This window comes from Bubalus kerabau, chromosome 1 (genome assembly GCF_029407905.1).
Source record: "Bubalus kerabau isolate K-KA32 ecotype Philippines breed swamp buffalo chromosome 1, PCC_UOA_SB_1v2, whole genome shotgun sequence".
Taxonomy (NCBI): Eukaryota; Metazoa; Chordata; class Mammalia; order Artiodactyla; family Bovidae; genus Bubalus; species Bubalus kerabau.
The window spans coordinates 170,173,503-170,193,827 of record NC_073624.1 but is presented as its reverse complement, the minus strand read 5'-3'; the positions used below and the strand labels follow the sequence as shown (position 1 = coordinate 170,193,827).

The 20,325-nt window shown below is 41.8% G+C and overlaps 1 protein-coding gene across 3 annotated transcripts in view; it reads left to right on the top strand.

Annotated features, from left to right (window-relative positions):
- The first annotated feature begins 602 nt into the window (after window positions 1-602).
- CNOT6 (CCR4-NOT transcription complex subunit 6) overlaps window positions 603-20,325 on the top strand; it is an 82,708-nt gene continuing 62,985 nt past the window's right edge. Inside the window, exon 1 of one of the 3 annotated variants that reach the window (XM_055539047.1) lies at window positions 603-973. The gene's annotated coding sequence lies outside the window, so the exon portion shown is untranslated. The remainder of the gene's footprint in view (window positions 974-20,325) is intronic. The other 2 variants (XM_055539046.1, XM_055539050.1) reach the window with 2 other exon arrangements.

The window sequence follows — 20,325 nt, the reverse complement described above, 5'->3', positions numbered from 1 at the left end:
CCACCAGAATTATCCTTGAATTTACTGGACTGAACGACAATTTATGGACTGAAACGGGCCATTAACTATTATTTGCTGTATATCTGAGGCCAGAAGAATCATTCACGACTACATGTCTTGTCTTTAGAGAGATCAACATACTGGCTAAGCTGGAAAGTCTGAAAGCCTGTCCTGTTTCCAAGTAACTGACAGGCCAAATGAAAGGGAGGAAGATCAAGGAAAAAAGAAAAGAGAGGGACAAAAATGAACAGCCTGAGACAAAAAAAGAAGAAGAAGAAAAAAGAGTTAGTTGGCAAGAGTAGGAGCGTCAAAAAGATGATGAAGTAGAAACAACAGGCAGTAACAAGCGAAGTGTGCAAGAAGAGAACTCAGACCCTGAGAGGCGGGCACTGGTCACTGCGCCCCAGAGCCCGGGATAGGGAAGAGAAAGGGCGGGGCCTGCGGAAGCTGCGAGCGGAGAGCGACCGCCCCGGATGCTGAGTGGTTGCGCCCTGCGGCGGTGGCCAATGGGCGCCCGGGATGTTGGAGCGGCAGCGTCAGTCGCGGCGCTCTCTCGCTCGCTCGCCGCAGAGGGGGTGAGCTGGGGGAGGGGGACGGCGGCCGCCGCCATGATGCTTGTTTGCTTTCAATGAAAACAAGGGGGACGCGGAGGAGGAGGAGGCGGCGGCGTCGGTGGCGGCGGCGTCGGCTGCGCGGAGGCCAAGGCAGCGGTGGGTGCAGCGAAAAGGGAGAGGCCGGAGGCCGAGAGGCCGAGAGGGCGTAGTGGCGGCCCGTCGAGGAGGCTGAAGCGGGCGGCTGACGCGGTGGATCTCGGAGGGGGAACAAAGAGCGGCAGCTAAGGCGGCAGAGGAGCGGCGACGGCGGCGCTGCAGCTGCGGGCGGGACTGGTATGGTGGTTCCACAGGTCAGACCGCGCTGCACTCACAGGGAGGAGGCGGCGGCAGCGGCGGAGGAAGGCGGCGCACCCCAAGAGGTGAGCGAGACCGGCCCGAGGCCCAGCCGGGCGCTGCTCCTCGCACTGGCGGCGCACGGGCCGCTCTCAGTCGTGTCCCGGGGACCGTAGCGCGGGGCACTCGAGCGAGAGCACCTTAAGTTTTGTGGGCGGCGGGCCTGCAGCTTGGAGGAGATGGCGGCTATTGAGGGGTCCCTAGATGCGCATCTGTCGCGACCCCGCTGATTTCGGGACCGCGCCCCCGAGCAGAGTCCGGGGCTGAGGGGTGTTGATTGACGGCGGGGGTGGGGGCGCGCAGCGGGGCGCCGGGGTTAGGGGGAATGCCCTGGCTCTCGACTCTGGCTCTGGTCACTCGCAGGAGGAGAGTTGGTTTCTGGGACTCTCGGCCAGGATGGGTGGCAACTTTGGAGAAGTGGCAGTGTGGGATTGCGCGAAGTGTAGTATGGAACTTCGTAGTTACCGCAGAGCGGGAAACTGTTTGCCCCAAATGTGTTTAAAATTAAGTTTTAGGCAATTATTTTTGGAGGGGGGGCGGGGAATGGATTGGGAGGATGGGAATGGCATGGTTAAAGAAGCCCTTAGCGGCAGATGGAGAGATTAGGATATTGCTGAGGACTCAAGTGATACAGTTACTTGAAGCTTTTATGTTTAATAACCCAAATCTTATCTTTCCTCCTTTTTTCTAACTACCAGTAATTATTTTCTTCGGAAACTTTTTTTCTTTTAACTCTTCTCCTTCTATCCCTTTCTTGAAGAGCTTGCTAAGCAATACCTGTAATCGTTTCTTGAACTGTTAACTGTAAAATACCGCGTTGTGAATGGTCATTTTGCTTGTCCTTTTTGGATGTGTTATTGTGCTAAACTGACTTTTAAATAATCTCTGAATATGAGTTAACATACTTTTTTCCAGGTGGATTGCCCCATTAGTGGTAGTGCAGAATCTTCTTGCCTCTTTGTATCTGGGGATTTTAATTTTGGGGAGGAAGAGAGTGAATATGAACAAGTGAAAAATAAAATGGCATATAATTACACTTTGTGTTTTTCTGAATACACTAGAGTTTATCATCCCAAAACAGTTTTGTAGGCTGTAGGAGCTATGTCCATTGATCAAAAGGGTTTGAAGGCTTGTTTTGTAATTGCTATCTGAGTAATTATTACAGTCTTTAGAATATGATGACTTTTAGAATAAAAATTGCTTAATATTTTTAGACCAGTGATCTGGTCCAGTCGACTTGCTTTAAACAAAAATTCTTTTGAATAGCTACTAATGAGGAAACAAACTTAGGTTAAAGCGACTTGCCCAAGATATTACAGTTAAGAGGGAAAGGATTAGGTTTTGTGTAAGTGTGAGAGCACATGAGAGTGATGTACTTGCCAAAGATTAGTTCTTTGGGGAGGGCAGAGTGTGTTTTAATAAATGGAAGTTATTTGAGGTAGTTGAGTCTGATCAGTTTCAGTAGGTGAAAAAGATACTTAATGAAATGGTCAAAAAGGGAGGATGTGACAAAAGACAACGTTTCTTGTGAAGCTAAGAAGATTTTGCATAGTTTCAGAAGTGTCTTCATCAGTGGTAATGTGTTAATAGATGAAGAAGCTCTTCTGAATGCTTGTTTGTACGGATTTTCAGTTTTCTTAGACCTTGGTGGCAAAGTAGAACTTTTCAGACTCTTGAATAGACACGAATTTGGTTATAGAACTTAGTCCTGACTACAGATATTGGCATTTGCTTCTGTACTTGTGGTTTATAAATAATGTATTTTGGTTAATGCTTAGGCATTCCACTGTGTCCACATTAGCCTTTTTTTAATGTTCTTTAAAGCATAAACCTTTTTCATGTTGTAGTGCAGCAGAAAGGGGTAATGTGAAAGGCATACTGGAATAAATGGTTAAGGCTGCTCACAACTTGTAGCTTTTGGGTCATAAAGCATGAAGACTCTTTAGCACCCTTGTAACTTTCTCAAACTTAAGGTGCACTGGTTGAAAAACTGCTTTTAAAGTGTTTATTTGCATATAAGGTGGAGGCTCATTTAGGCTGCCTTAATCTTACCCTTCTCTGGGCTTTACCTCTCCCTCATCCATTTTAATTTTCTTGGTTACTAATGTGCAAGGAATAGTATATGCTGGACATAGTGTTGGGCCCTGAGAATTAAAAAGTGAATAATAGTTGCTGTCTTCTTGTTGCTGTAGTCTTAGTAGGTGTACAGAGCTGTGGGAGAACAGGAGAGAATGATTAAATTTGTAGAAGGTGTGGGAGCAGTTTACAGAAAATAACATGGAATTAGGTTTGTCAAACTGGGAAGACGGGTCTTTTCAAACATAAGGAACTCTGGGTGCACTGAGGCGCCAAATGTTGGGGTAAGGCCAGTGGTGACATGTTACTGAAAAGGAGAGTGATGAGATGAGCCTGCAAAGGTATGTCCATCTTAGATTTTGAAGAACCATGCTTATTAAGCTAAAAGTGAGGTTTATATCTTTATCCTATAGGAAAGGAAAGAGCAAAATATTTTTCAGAGGGGAGCAATGTGATTTAGAGATCATTTAGGCATCAGTGTGGATAACTAAGTGGAGGCCTTACATATAAGAAAGTCACATTTGAGATAGTGTGAAGTTAGTGAATCTGAATCTGTTTTAAACTTGGATATATAGGGTATTTTGTTTCTGTGATCCCTTTTGTAGTGGGCTTGAGGACTCGGTTCAGTTGCTCTGTAATAACAGGGTAATTTAAAATGTTTTGAAGATGAAGAGCCATGAAAACAATGAAACCCATATAGTGGTACTGTAGGTAGGCATTCAGGCTTTCAGAACTTGTCTTCTCAGTTAGGCTGAGGCAGATTGTAGTAGTTAAGCTGGAAAAATCAACTCTTTGCTCACCAGAAGTGAGAGCCACCAAGCTCAAAGGTTATGGCTATCCTGATGGTCTGTGAGGATATGGACTGTAAACATTTTGTGAAATTGGGTGGAGGACAGAGTTTTCCCTTCTGTATGGTGGTGGTGGTTTAGTTTCTAAGTTGTGTCTGACTCTTGAGACCCCATGGACTGGGGTTCCTGCCAGGTTCCTCTGTCCATGGGATTTTCCCAAGCAAGAATACCTGAGTGGGTTGGCATTCCTTTCTCCAGGGAATCTTCCCAACCCAGGGTTTGAATCCAAGTCTCCTGCATTGGCAAGTGGATTCTGAGCCACCAGGGAAGCCCAGAGCAACATATAGGTTCCTAAAAGTCACCATGGTAGGCAGAACTGTGCAGTAAAAACTATAGGCCTTTTGGGAAAAATGGTGCTGGGACACAACAGTCAGAACATTGTCAGTGACTTTATTTTTTTAAAAAGGAACCTGATAAAAATGGTACCATAGTTTTAATCCTAAATGATTAAGGAATACATAAATACCACAGGTGCTGGAGAAGACTCTTCAGAGTCCTTTGGACAGCAAGGAGATCAAACCAGTCATTCCTAAAGGAAATCAACTCTGAATATAGATGGGAAGGACTGATGCTGAAGCTGAAGCTCCAATGTGAAGCTGATGTGAAGAGCTGACTCATTGTGAAAAGACCCTGATGCTGGGAAAGATTGAGGGCAGGAGGAGAAGGGGACGACAGAGGAGATGGTTGGATGTCATCACCGACTCGATGGACATGAGTTTGACCAAACTCCTGGAGATAATGAAGGACAGGGAAGCCTGGGGTGCTGCAGTCCATGGGGTTGCAAAGAGTTGGACACAGCAGCTTGAACAAATACCATGATAAATGTGACACTTTACCTTGAAAAAGACCTGGTTTGCTTGTGGAAATGGGCATCAGAGGGGTTGCTGCTTGTGAGTTATTGTAAGGTGATGGAAAGAGGGTAACCTGAAATCAAATGGAATGTTATAACACCAAATGTGGATGGGTGTGGCTCAGCATATGTGTACACACAGACTGAACTGATGGAGCTGATAGATGTTTTCAGGTGTGTGTATTTTGTAAATTTCTATGTAGCTCTGTTCAGCCAGGGGCAGGTTTCCACCTTTTTCAAGTGTTTTTCTCAGACAAAATCATATGTAAGCAAATGGGAATTTTGTGTTATGCTCAAATTTTCTAATATATCAGTCACGTTGGAACAGATTATTTTCAAAATAAAGGATACAGCAGAACTAATTACGCTTCAACATAGCATTTTAAAGTAGTGCTAAAACTCAGTTCCAAAAATACCTGAAACACGCTATTTTAGACTTGCTACTGTAATTGGGATGGTTGGAAAGTGTCACCGACTCTGGACATGAATTTGAGCCAACTCTGGGAGATAGTAGAGACTGGAGGAGCCTGGTGTGCTGCAGTTTATGGGGTCGAAAAGAGTCAAGACTTAGTGACTGAACAACAACAACAGTAGTAGGGCTTATGCTCTTTTATTTCAAGTGGGCTTATAATTGTGCAGAGAGAAAAACAAATGAACCAATAAAGCGCTCATCAGGTTACATGAGGAATACACAAAGTATTTGGGGGATGCTAAAGAAGGAGCAGAGGCTTCCCTGGTGGCTCAGATGGTAAAGAATCTGCCTGAAATGCAGGAGACCTGGGTTCAGTCCCTGGGTTGGGAAGATTCCCCTGGAGAAGGGAATGGCTACCCACTCCAGTATTCTTACATGGAGAATTTCATGGACAGAGGAACCTGGCCAGCTGCAGTCCATGGGGTCGCAAGAGCTGGACATGACTTAGCAACTAAATCACCACCGCCAAAGAAGGAGCATCTAATTCTGCTTTGGAAACGGGGGAATTCATCTCAGAGGTCTTTGGGCTGAATTTTGAAAGTTGAATAGAGGTTTGTTAGACTGAGTGGGGGCATTTCAGTGGGAAGAAAGAGCATGTGCAAAGACAAGTTACATACAACTTGGACTGTGAAACAGGTTGCAAAGATGTAAGGGACAGGAGGAGTTGCCAGAAATAGTCTGTGAATGGTCTTAGGCTCTTAAAGTGTTAGGATGTAAGTTTGTATATAATAGGGATTCATTGAGAGTTTAGGTGGATGGGGTGGGGAAATTGTGTGTGTGACATACTTTTTCAGGAGACGTAGTAAAAATGTGAAGGCTTGATGAAGAGGGTCAAGAAACTGGGGTCATAAAGTCCTTAGGACTTCACTTAAGTCCTTATAAGAGAAATACTCTAGAATTGTTAAAGCCTTCATGATTTATGTGGTCAGCATTTTGTGAATAATTTTCTGTCTTAGTTTTCAGGGGGAAAAAGGACTAGAGGGTCAAAATTGATTTCTAGTATACTAGAACTTCCCAAAATGATTGTATGTATGACTTAACAGCTAGAATAAATGTTGAATGTCTCAAAAGGCCAAAATTGCAATGAGATGTGGTGTGGTCACTCACGTAGAGCCTGACATCCTGGAGTCTGAAATCAAGTGGGCCTTAGGAAGCATTACTACAAACAAGGTTAGTGGAGGTGATGGAATTCCAGATGAGCTATTTCAAATCCTAAAAGATGCTGTGAAAGTGCTGCACTCAATAAGCCAGCTAATTTGGAAAACTCAGCAGTGCTCATGGGCCTGGAAGAGGTCAGTTTTCATTCCAATCCCAAAGAAGGACAGTGCCAAAGAATGTTCAGACTACTGTACAATTGAGCTCATTTCACAATGCTAGTAAGATGTTGCTCTATATCCTTCAAGCAGGAACTTCCAGATGGACAAGCTGGATTTAGAAAAGGCAGAGGAACTAGATATCAAGTTGCGGACATTTGTTGGATCATAGGGAAAGGAAGGGAATTCCAGAAAAACATCTACTTCTTCTTCATTGACTGTGCTAAAGCTTTTGACTGTGTGGATCACAGCAACTGTGGAAAATTCTGAAAGAGATGGGAATACTAGACCCCCTTACCTGCCTCCTGAGAAACCTGTATGCAGGTCAAAAAGCAACAGAACCTTACATGGAACAACTGACTGGTTCCAAATTGGGAAAGGAGTATGACAAGTCTGTATATTTGTCACCCTGCTTATTTAACTTATATGCAGAGTACATCATGCAAAATGCCAGGCTGGATGAATCCCAAGCTGGAATCAAGATTACAGGAAGAAATATCAACAACCTCAGATACACGGATGATACCACTCTAATGGCAGAAAGTGAAGAGGGCTATAGAGCCTCTTGATGAGGGTAAGAAGAGAGTGAGAAAGCTGGCTTAACACTCAGCATTCAATAAACAAAGATCTTGGCATCTGGTCCCATCACTTCATGGCAAATAGAAGGGAAAAAAGTGGAAGCAGTGACAGGTTTTATTTTCTTGGGCTCCAGAATCACTGTGGATGGTGACTGCAGACATGAAATTAAAAGATACTTGCTCCTTGGAATGAAAACTATGACAAACTTAGACAGCATTTTAAAAAGCAAAAATATGTTGCCAATTAAAGTCCATATAGTTAAAGCTTTGGTTTTTCCAGTAGCCATGTATGAATGTGAGAGTTGGACCATAAAGAAGGCTGAGTGCTGAAGAATTGATGCCTTCGAATTATGGTGCTGGAGAGTCCCTTGGACCACAAGAAGTTCAAACCAGTCAGTCCTAAAGGAAATGAACCCTGAGTATTCACTGGAAGGACTGATGCTGAAGCTGAAGCTCTATCTTCAGCTAGAGCTTTGGCCTCCTCATTCAAAGAGCGGACTCATTGGAAAAGAGCCTGATGCTGGGAGAGACTGAAGGCAAAAAGAGAAAAGGGCAGCAGAATAGATGGATAGAGAGCATCACTGAGTCAGTGGACATGAATTTGAGCAAACTTTGGGAAATAGGGAAGTATAGGGAAGTCTGGTGTGCTGCAGTCCATGGGGTCACAAAGAGTTGGTTGCGACTTAGTGAATAAAAGACAACAAAAGGGGGTAGTTATAATAATGTGATCGTAAGAGAGGAAAGAGCAATTCGATGATTGAAAATCTGGCAAAAAAGAGATGAAAAGGTTTCTGTTGGCAGCCATCATTGTTGGATTGGTTGTTGCTTGTCTCATGCTAAGAGAAAAGATTTAGATTTAGTACTGGTGGTTGGCTCTCCTTACCTTTTTGATCTCAGTGATGTTTCACCACACAAATTTTGACTCAGCACCCTTCATATTAGTTGGCATTCAGCTTTGTTGATTAGATCATAAATCATGATTGTCTTAATATATTCTTTTGCTCTGTACTTCATATTTGACTTAAAATATAGAAATTAAGATTTCTACACTGAGAAGTATTTGTATTTTAAATTGAAATTTGTGGATGATCTGTATTTAGTGTACCTTTGTAGTTATATTTTGAATTGATTTATTGAGTTGAATTTGATAGTATTTGACCATTTTTGACCTTCAAAATTGGTAGTTTCCTGTGGTGTTGCAGTACACTCTCACTTCTCTCTGTATTTTATATTCAATCATGTTATTAGGCACAGGCACATAGTTAGAACTGCATTTTATCAGCAGTCTGTTGTGGTGGTTGGTGGTTTAGTTGCTAAGTTGTGTCCGACTCTTGAGACCCCATGGATTGTAGCCTCCCAGGCTCCTCTGTCCATGGAATTTTCCAGGCAAGAATGCTGTAGTGGGTTGCCATTTCCTTCTCCAGGGGATCTTCCCAACCCAGGGATCAAACCTACATCTCCAGCATTGCAGGCAGATTCTTTACTGCTGAGCCACCAGGGAATACCCCTTAATAGCAGTCTAGTAAACTCTTATACACGGTTGGTTATTGACTGGGCACTGCAGATACAGATGGGTATGCCAGTCTTCTCCTTTGAGAAATTAGACTACTACATCTGCTGTTTGACTCTGTATTTGGAGGATTATTTTATCATCATTTAAAAATCTTTTTTGCAGAGGTTTTACTGGTTGTAAGTTTTAGTTAAAACAATATGAGAAGTGAGAAGTGTTAGATGGTCTGTCATGTCTGACTCTTTGCAACCCAATGGACTATAGCCTGCCGAACTTCTCTATCCATGGAATTTCCCAGGCAAGAATACTGATGTGGATTTCCATTCCCTCCTTAAATTTATTTTTATTCTCTGTGAGAAAAGGATTTAAGGAATTCAGATTTTGGGACACAGGAGAAGATAGCTACTGAAACCTTAATTTTTTAGAAATACCACTGCAATGTTCTTTGCCTTTTTCATTCTCATCCTCTTATGCGTATACTGCGCAGTTTTTCATAGACCAACAAATGTGTGTGATATCTGATTAATTGAATTCAGAGTAGACAGGCTGTCTTCGAGTATGTTAGACTTTAAAGATTTTCAAAAATGTAAGACAGTGTCACTCTTCTTGCAAAATGTTGCTTTGTTTTTGAAAGTAGTTACTTTTCATTAAAATGCTGTGGTTAACATGTGCTAGGTTTATTATATTTAGTGAGTTAATACATGCCGGAGTCTAGCTCCAGCAGCCAGGAAATCAGCCTGAAGAGATGAGTGGTGTCGGCGGAAAATGATGCAGCCTCCAACCCACTCCAGTGTTCTTGCCTGGAGTATCCCAGGGACGGGGGAGCCTGGTGGGCTGCCATCTATGGGGTCACACAGAGTCGGACACGACTGAAGTGACTTAGCAGCAGCAGCAGCTGACTCAAGGTGCGGGACTGCATGTTTATTTCAAGCTTCAGGTTTTCTTTTATACGTTGACAAAAGCATTAGGTCAGAGGTTTGACATTTTCAGTTCCCCCTCACCCAGATTATTGTCTCATTGTTGCCCTTCAAACAGAGTTCCTGATTACATTGTAACTCATGCTTATGTCTGGGCCGCATACCACATTCCTCAGTTTATTTCTTATCTTTCTAAATCCTGCTTGCCCCTAGTCTTAAGCTCACTATCTCCTAAAAAGGCTTATAGCTATCTCTAAAATTCCTAATCGTATAAGCTGTAGTAAAATATGCCAACACTACAGTATTCCTTAAACTTTTAGCTTCTAACTATTCTTAATTATTCCTAAACCCTAAACTCGGCAAACTTCCTTTGCTATTAACATTCCCCTCACAAACAGGTCTTAACAATCCTTCCCATGGCCTCGAACTGCAGCCTACGTGCTCATCCTAGAACATTCTTTGTAAAGATCCTTGAACAAATGTCAATAGTTACTGTATACATTATTTTCTGGGCACAACTGCAGAAGGCTTTGTGCTTTCTCATGCTTCTTTTAAGAACAATAAGCACCTTAACATTCTTTCCAGCCAACTCAACCGAAGAAAGGAAAAAACAAGTCAGAATCACAAGACCTAACTCCTTCATCCCGGGACCGTGCCTGTGGGACAAGGAGAGGGGGTTGGGGCCGTGCCTCCACTTTGTCAGTAATGCCTAACGCGGCTCCCGACAAATACACTTTTAAATTCCTTAGTTCTTATTTCTAATACAGTAAATATTGATAGATAGAACTCACATACAAAAGGTCTTTGAGATACTGGAGTATAAGGATCCTGAGATGATAGCATTTGAGATCTGCTGGAGAAGGCAATGGCACTCCACTCCAGTACTCTTGCCTGGAAAATTGCATGGACAGAGGAGCCCGGTAGGCTGTAGTCCATGGGGTTGCTAAGAGTCAGACACGACTGAGCAACCTCACTTTCACTTTTCACTTTCATGCACTGGAGAAGGAAATGGCAACCTACTCCAGTATTCTTGCCTGGAGAATCCCAGGGATGGGGGAGCCTGGTGGGCTACCGTCTATGGGGTCGCACAGGGTCAGACATGACTGAAGCAACTTAGCAGCAGCAGCAGTCTTAAGTATTAGGCAGAGTTTGGGAGTAGAGAATCTGAGTGAAGAGTAGTTTGTAAAGATGATATATCTGAGAAGGCAACTCAAGGACTCATGGTCTTATCAACATAATATTTGAAGAATGAACCCAGAAGATCTTGGTTTCATCAGTGACAGAATTTTAGAGTTGTATGAGGCATTGGTGTACAGCTTGCAACTATATTGTCCTAGTTTCAAATCCTAGCTCTACTATTAGGTTGGTGCAGACACAATTGCGGTTTCAGACTGTGAATCATTATAACTAGGCTGAAACACAAATCTTTATTAATTAAAATAGGAACCATTACAATCCACACATGTTTGCCAATGAAAAAAAAGGTTTTGTTTATTCCTGTAGTATAAAAATCCATGCTTTGGGTTTTGAAAAACTCTTAGAAAGCATTTTCTGCATCCTGCTGGTTGTGGAAGTGTTTTCCTGGGGAAAAAGTTGAGATGCTTGAAGAAGTGGTAGTTGGTTTATGAGGACAGGTGAGTATGGCAGATGAGGCAAGCCTTTGTAGCCCAATTAATTCTTCAGCTTTTGAAGCATTGGCTGTGAGATATGCAGTCAGGCCTTGTCATGGAGAATTGGGCCCTTTCTGTTGACCAATTCTGGCTGCAGGCCTTGCAGTTTTTGGTGCATCTCATTGATTTGTTGAACATACTTCTCAGAGGTAATGGTTTTGCCCTGATTCAGAAAGCTGTAGTGGATCAGACTGGCAGCAGACCACCAAGTTTGGCTTTGGGAGAAGCTTTGGAGCTTTTTGGTTCAACCACTGTTGCCAGTTGTATAAAATCCACGTTTCGTTGCATGTTACAATCTGATTGAGAAATGGTTCATTGTTGTGTAGAATAAGAGAAGATGACACTTCAAAACAATGATTTTTTTTTTTTTCTAATTTTTGGTCAGCTCATGACCCACTTAACCGAGCTTTTTCACCTTTCCAATTGCATCACACGCTGAATGACTGGAGAAAGCTGGACATTGAAGTCTTCGGCAACTTCTTGTGTAGTTGTAAGAGGATCAGCTTTGATGATGGCTTTCAGTTGGTTGCTGTCAACTTCTGATGGCTGCCCACCATGCTCCTCATCTTCAAGGCTCTCGTCTCCTTTGCAAAACTTCTTGAACCACCAATGCACTGTATGTTCATTAGCAGGTCCCCAGGCCAAATGTGTTTTTGATGTTGAGAGTTGTCTCCCCTGCTTTACAACCCCTTTGAACTTGAATAAGAAAATTGCTCAAATTTGCTTTTTGTCTAACATCTTTTCCATAATCGAAAATAAATATAAAATACATAGAAAGTAATGTCAAGAGCGGGGGGAAAAAGGCAAAAACATGTATTAAAATGATGTATAGCATAATCACATTTATTTAAGAATGTATTCCAATATCAAACAGCAAATTTCAACAGTGCTAAAACTGCGGTTACTTTTGCACCAACCAAAGAAAGGCAATGCTAAAGAATGCTCAAACTACCGCACAATTGCACTCATCTCACACGCTAGTAAAGTAATGCTCAAAATTCTCCAAGCCAGGCTTCAGCAGTATGTGAACCGTGAACTTCCTGATGTTCAAGCTGGTTTTAGAAAAGGCAGAGGAACCAGAGATCAAATTGCCAACATCTGCTGGATCATGGAAAAAGCAAGAGAGTTCCAGAAAAGCATCTATTTCTGCTTTATTGACTATGCCAAAGCCTTTGACTGTGTGGATCACAAGAAACTGTGGAAAATTCTGAAAGAGATGGGAATACCAGACCACCTGATCTGCCTCTTGAGAAATTTGTATGCAGGTCAGGAAGCAACAGTTAGAACTGGACATGGAACAACAGACTGGTTCCAAATAGGAAAAGGAGTTCATCAAGGCTGTATATTGTCACCCTGTTTATTTAACTTATATGCAGAGTACATCGTGAGAAACTCTGGACTGGAAGAAACACAAACTGGAATCAAGATTGCCAGGAGAAATATCAGTAACCTCAGATATGCGGATGACACCACCCTTATGGCAGAAAGTGAAGAGGAACTCAAAAGCCTCTTGATGAAAGTGAAAGAGGAGAGTGAAAAAGTTGGCTTAAAGCTCAACATTCAGAAAACGAAGATCATGGCATCCGGTCCCATCACTTCATGGGAAATAGATGGGGAAACAGTGGAAAGAGTGTCAGACTTTATTTTTTTGGGCTCCAAAATCACTGCAGATGGTGATTGCAGGCACGAAATTAAAAGACGCTTACTCCTTGGAAGGAAAGTTATGACCAACCTAGATAGCATATTCAAAAGCAGAGACATTACTTTGCCAACAAAGGTTCGTCTAGTCAAGGCTATGGTTTTTCCCATGGTCATGTATGGATGTGAGAGTTGGACTGTGAAGAAAGCTGAGTGCCGAAGAATTGATGCTTTTGAACTGTGGTGTTGGAGAAGACTTGAGAGTCCCTTGGACTGCAAGGAGATCCAACCAGTCCATTCTGAAGGAGATCAGCCCTGGGATTTCTTTGGAAGGACTGATGCTGAAGCTGAAACTCCAGTACTTTGGCCACCTCATGTGAAGAGTTGACTCATTGGAAAAGACTCTGATGCTGGGAGGGATTGGGGGCAAGAGGAGAAGGGGACGACAGAGGATGAGATGGCTGGATGGCATCACCGACTCGATGGACATGAGTCTGAGTGAACTCCGGGAGTTGGTGATGGACAGGGAGGCCTGGCGTGCTGCGATTCATGGGGTCGGAAAGAGTTGGACACGACTGAGCGACTGATCTGATCTGAATACTAACCAAGCGTGTGTGACTTTGGGCAAGTTAGTTAAATGTAAGAGCCTCAGTTTCCTCATCAAAAGTAAAAAGAGGGTAGTGTCTACTTCATGGGCTGCTATGAGAATTAAATTGAGATAATACAAGGAAATAATTGCATAATGGTTGAAAGCCAGACTTTGGATCAGATTTGAGTTAGTCTCAGTTGTGCCACTGGTACCTGTGATCTAGGCAAGTGACTCTCTGACCCTTCCTTTCTTTATGTATGAAGAATAGTAGTATTTATTTCTAGGAGTTGTGAGGATTAAAGGACATAATGTATGTGAAGGGGCAACCAGTTGGTGAGTGCTCAGAATGTGTTAGCTGTTATATGCCCTGTGCAGAGTGTGGCAGACAGGCACCCAGCAGTTTTGTCATTACTGCCGCCTGTTTGAGGTTTGCTCTCATATGTCACTAAGATTATACAGTTTTTACCTTTAAGTTTGGGCTTTCCTGGTGGCTCAGTGGTAAAGAATCTTCTTGCCAATTTAGGAGATGTGGGTTTGATCCCTGGGTTGGAAAGTCTCCTGGAGAAGGAAATGGCAGCCTACTCCAGGACTGTAGCCTGTTCCCATGGACAGAGGAACCTGGCAGGCTACAGTCCATGGGATCGCAAAAGAATAGGACAGGACTTAGCAACTAAACAACAACATTCACTGAGCACCTACTATTTGCCAGGCTCTGAAAATATAAAACTATTTAAAATGTAAGTGCAAGGATCCTATAGTAGAGTAGGTGAATGAGATGTAAAAAAAAATTAAGGTGGGGTTAAAGAGGCAACATAAGAAATACCTTCAAGGTTCAGAATAGCTCAAAGCAGGAAATTATAGACTCCTGTGTTGGTGAGGGATAGGGAAGGAGTCCTAAATTAATGTTTGTAAAAAGAAAGGTTTGTAGTGTGATTACACTGTTGTAAGGTTTTTGTTTGCAACCCCCTCCCCCCACCCCGTAGATTAAGATCCAAGATCATGTACATGCTTCTTGCTTATTCTTTTTCCCCAGCACCTGACAGAGTGCTTGAAACAGAAGCAGAAGGTGCTTAGTAAATATTTGTTGAATGAATGATTCTGTAAAGAAAGCTTTCTTAAGGAAGCATGATTCAGTTGTATTGAATTACCTTTATTATTATTACTATTTTTAGTTTTCTTTGAAAACCTGATTTTGAGTTTGAAGGAAAGAAGGTTTAGACCACTTTATTAGTGTAACATGCTAGGTCTGACACAGGACGCTGGGAGATAACAATTGGACTGATAAATGCTGAGTAAACATGTGGTGTGCAGAGGAAAGAGGAGTGGATTTGTGCCTTTCTTGGGAAGGGCTTACAGGGGCTCTGATGTTAACTTGAGTTGCTGTGAAGGGGATGAGTAGGAGTTTCGAGTGAAGGTTGTCTGGTGAAAGGATTAGGATGTATCATTGAAAGATTGTCTTCGAAGTAGGTATGCTTTGATCAACTTCGGACTTGATAGAATGATGCACGTGTAAGTGTCTGAAGATGAGTGAGAAAATAGTGCCCTAAATCCAGGTCGTAAAGGACTTTGATGTTAGGGTTTTAACTAACTAGGTAGGCAGAAAGGGCCATGTTAGATTTTTAAGCAGCAGAGTTACATGGGCAGGCATCAATCAGGAAGATATAGAGAAGGTTGTTTAAAAGTTGTAGCTGATAAATGAGGGTGTGAATTAACTTTAATAGCTGTAAAAATGGAAAAGACAGGTTTAGAAGTCCTGAAGAGGTAAAAATCAGTTGGATTTAGTAAAAGATTTGTTAACATCTAGTGAAAATTTGGATTGGAAAAAGTAAATGGGCACCAAGGCTAGTGGCACTTGACCTTTCGTATGTTCCCTAACTTATAGTTCTTTGAGGAGCCTGATCAATAAAAAAAGGGTGTTTTTTTGAGAAATGAGTCTATTTCTCCTTTTTTCCCTTGCCTGCCTTTCCTCTGCCCCACTCACTCTTTTTCTTGGTGTTTCTGAAAGAAGTAAAACACCAAGAATGGAGGAGAAAATGTAACAAACAAGAAAAGGAAAAGAACTTACCTTTTTGTCTTGTCAGTTAAGATTGGCTGTACTTTGAAATTGGTCTTTTGTAGTGGTATGGATGAACCTAGAGTATGTCATACAGAGTGAAGTAGATCAGAAAGAGAAAAATATATATTAACACGTATATATATGTGGAATCTAGAAAAATGGTACTGATGAACGTATTTGCAGGACAGGAATAGAAACACAGACCTAGGCAAGGGACTTGTGGATGTGGGGAAGCAGATAGTGGGACACGTTGAGAGAGCAGCACTCGCATACATACACGGCCGTGTGTGAAATAGGTGCTGATGGGAGCTGCTGTGGAGCACAGGAAGCTACGCTCCGTGTTCTGTGATGACCTAGGGAGTGGGGCTGGGGGCTGCGATGGAGGCTCAAGAGGGACGGGATCTATGTATGCTTACATCTGATTCATGTTGCTGTACAGCAGAAACTGATGCATTATAAAGCAATCATACTCTAATTAAAAAATAAAAAAATTGGCTATGACTCAACCTTATTTCCCTTGGGAAAAAAAATCTGGCCATTACAATTAAATTATTTAACTTCAGAGTGTCTTTTAACAAGTTTTTATACATTGCTGCAATAAAATCTCATAATAATTTATTAATATTTCAGAATATGAACTAGGTATTGTTTCTCCAGCTGTCTGCAGAATGTTGTTTGTTGTGGATTTGTGGATCATTCATTACATCTCATTATATACATCTCTTCATTCTCTTCAAATCGATAATAGTTCTGACCCCAGTTTGTTGAAGGTAGCAGACCAGTTATCCTGGAGAAAGTCCTTCATTGCAGTTGCTGCTTTGGTGTCATCTAGCCAGTTGCTCTGGGCTTCCCTGGTAGCTCTGCTGGTCAAGAATCCACCTGCAATGCAGGAGACGCCAGTTTGATTCCTGGGTTAGAAGTTCCCCTGGACAAGGGATAGGCTGTCTACTCCAGTGTTCTTGGGCTTCCCTGGGGACTGAGACTGTAAAGAATCCACCTGCATTGCAGGAGACCTGGGTTCGATCCCTGGGTTGGGAAGATCCCTTGGAGGAGGAAATGGCAACCCACTCCAGTATTCTTGCCTGGAAATCCCCATGGACAGAGGTGCCTGGTGGGGTACAGTCCATGGGGTTGCAAAGAGTCAGACGTAACTAAGCACAGCACAGCACAGCCAGTTCCTCTAGTTCTGAAAAGGGTAAACATTATTGGTGTATTTCATATTCTGTCAGATCAAAAGACCCACAGTATCTGGTTCTGCCCCTTACTAGTGTTGAGAAGATTGATGAAGAGGTAATAGTTTATTCCTCTGTTGAACATTTTCTACCTTATAATCAAAAAACAACCTGGGTGGTGGTGTTACCTTAGCATTATGCCAGTGCCAGTGATTCATCCCAAGGTTTTAACTCAGTTTATAAGTCTTTGTTTTAGAAAGGCTCATTGGGAATTATGAAATGATATTGTTTTTATTTTTTCATACTTCATTTATTGTCTTTCTTTTGTAAAATAGGACTTTTTTTCACCTAGGCCATTTGATGACTGAAATAGAGTACCCATTGAAAGGATAGACGCTTAAATCTTTTTCTTTAGTACTAAATGTCTTAGTTTGGAAGCTGCCTCAAATGGTGTTTGACTTGCAGTTAGGGTCCCCCACGGGACCCCTTCCTCTCTCCTCCTCCCTCCACTTCTCTGTTACCCTTTCTCCTGTGTATTTTTAAGCCATTTCATAAAATCTTTAATAACATAAGCATATCTTTCTGTCTGGTAAATAATGTCCTGTATTTCTTTAAGGTAAATAATTATTTTATTCTAAGATAATGAAAAACCATTTCCCTGAGGTCTAGATCAGGGACAGATTTTATGCTGCCAGGATCAGTAATGATGTTTGGCATTGGATTGGGGGAGTTGAAGATTGACTAGTCTGGGGTTATATACATGCTGACTCTGGCCTAGCTATTTTTTAAAAGTCTTGTAATTTTCCTTGGCAGTTTTCCAGTCAGTTTTGGAAACCTTTTACTCTTTTCAGATAATAATCTGCAGCGACATACTGTATATTTTAGAGAGCAAGAGCTGCTTGTTGATTTCAAGGCCTGGGGAAAAATCCTGAATAGTTTGTGTTCTTATGTCCTTTTTACTACCTAGTTTCCAATACTATGTTCTGTTGGACTCCAAGAAAAATGGGTGGAATTGCTTAGTGGGCAGATATGCTTCTCAGAAGGGCTTGATTGTCCAGTTTGCCATCATTTCTTTTATTCTGTCATGTTCTTTTCGCACTCTCGGGGATTTGGAAAATAAAGATTGTGCCTCTTTCAAGTTTAGAGTGATGTGCTGTCTCTTAAATTTTAAGACAACCCATCACATGTCTTGAAAACTCAGAAAGGGAGTGGCTGGCTGCCTAGGCAGAAATCATGACTCTTGATGGAATGACCCCAGGTCTAGGACCTGGATTTCAGTTCGGTAATACTTTTATTTATTCTCTGAAGCATGAACTCTGGACATTGATTCACACTAACTAAGCTTGCATGAGATTGGTAAATCAGACTTCTGAACTTTCACTAAGAAGTCAAATGATTTAATAACTCAAAGGGAACCCTCTTACACTGTTGGTGGGAATGCAAACTGGTATAGCCACTGTGGAGAACAGTGTGGAGACTCCTTAAAAAACTGAGAATAGAACTGTCATACGAACCAACAATCTCACTGCTGGGCATACACACTGAGGAAACCAGAATTAAGAGACACATGTACCCAAGTGTTCATTGCAGCGCTGTTTACAATAGCTGGGACATGGAAGCAACCTTGATGTCCATTGACAGATGAATGAATAAGGAAGATATGGTACATATACACAATGGAATATTGCTCAGCTATAAAAAGGGACACATTGAGTTAGTTCTAATGAGGTGGATGAAATTGGAGCCTATTATATGAAGTGGAGTAAGAAAGAGAAACACCAATACTGTATATTAATACATACATATGGAATTTAAAAAGACGGTAATGATGATCCTATATGCAAGGCAGCAAAAGAGACAGATGTAAAGAACAGACTTTTAGACTATGGGAGAAGGGGAGGGTGGGATGAATTGAGAGAATAGTATTGAAACATATATATTACCATATGTGAAATAGATGACCAGTGGAAGTTCAGTGCATGAAGCAGGGCACCCAAAGCCAGTGCTCTGGGACAACCCAGAGGGATGGGTTGGGGAGGGAGAGGGAGTGGTTCAAGATGGGGGGGACACATGTGCACCCATGGCTGATTCATATCAATGTATGGCAGAAATCATCATAATATTGTAAAATAATTATCCTCCAATTACAGTATATTAGTTAAAAAAAATAGCTCATAGGACCAAAATACTAACCTTAGCTGAACACAGCAGCTTATCATTAAATTCTATTTGGAAAGCCAGTGAAGATCAGATGGTTGCTTTGTAAGTAAAATCTAGTCAGAACAGTGGCATTTGAGTGATCTTAAGGACTCGTAAGGGATGTTGTCATTAAGCTCTGGTCGCCTTACACAGTGTTTTGTTATTACTGGTATATTCATATGATTCACAGTAGGCACTTGCTTTGCCAGCTTGTCCTCTAGATGGAATAGGAACAGTTCTTGACAGTATAGCTCTTTGTTAGGTATGTTTTGTATTAGTCTAAAAACTTCAGTCATTTCTATTCTGGAGAAATCAACGTGTAGGAGAACAGTTTTATTAACAATATTTAACAAAACAAAAACTAGATATTCTGTTTCTTGTGCAGGTGGTTAGTCTCACCATTTACTTACCTTTTTCAAAAAGGGATTACTTACCTCTTCCTGTGTTTTGACTACATAGTCAAAACCATCTTTGTGTTTGAAAAATAGCTCTAGTTCTCATCAGTACAGAAGCGGCATAACATAATGAAAGTAGCTTTAGCCCTTTTCCAATTTTTTTACTGTGTAAAATATACATAACATAAAGTTTACCATGTTAACCATTTTTAAGTGTAGCATTCAGTGTTATTAGATACATTGATGATGATGTGCAGCCATCACGGTCATCCTTCTTTGTAACTCTTTTCTTTTTGTAAAACTAAAACCTCAAACCCATTTAGCAGTAATTCCATTTGAGGTAAGTAATTGCTGACTGGCTCACTTTAACTTCATATGATAGTGGGTTTTTCTCCAGCTTTGTTTAGCTGTGTAGGTATCCAGAGTAGGTGTTCAATTCAGTTGCTCAGTTGTGTCTGACTCTTTGCTACCCCATGAACTGGAGCACGCCAGGCTTTCCGATCTATCACCATCTCCTGGAGCTTGCTCAAACTTTTGTCCATCGAGTCGGAGATGCCATCCAACCATCTCATCCTCTTTCATCCCCTTCTCCTCCTGCCTTCAATCTTTTTTGCAGCATCAGAGTCTTTCCCAATGAGTCAGTTCTTCGCATCAGGTGACCAAAGTATTAGAGCTTCAGCGTCAGTGCTTCCAATGAATATTCAGGATTGATTTCCTTTAGGATTGACTGGTTTGATCTCCTTGCAGTCCAAGGGACTCTCAAGAGTCTTCTCCAACAACACAGTTCAAAAGCATCAATTCTCTGGTGCTCATCTTTCTTTATGGTCCAACTCTCACATCCATACATGACTACTGGAAAGACCGTAGCTTTGATTAGACGGATCCTTGTTGGCAAAGTAATGTCTCTGCTTTTTAATATGAATTTTAAAATAACCACAAGTAAAATGAACAGTAGTCCCAGTATCAGCTTAGATATAATTCTTCCAGTTTGTCTGATTCTCAGAAATGTTTTTTACACTTAATTTGGTTACATTAGACCCAGATGAGGTTTATACATTGCATCTGATTGCTGTGCCTCATAAGTCATTTAATATC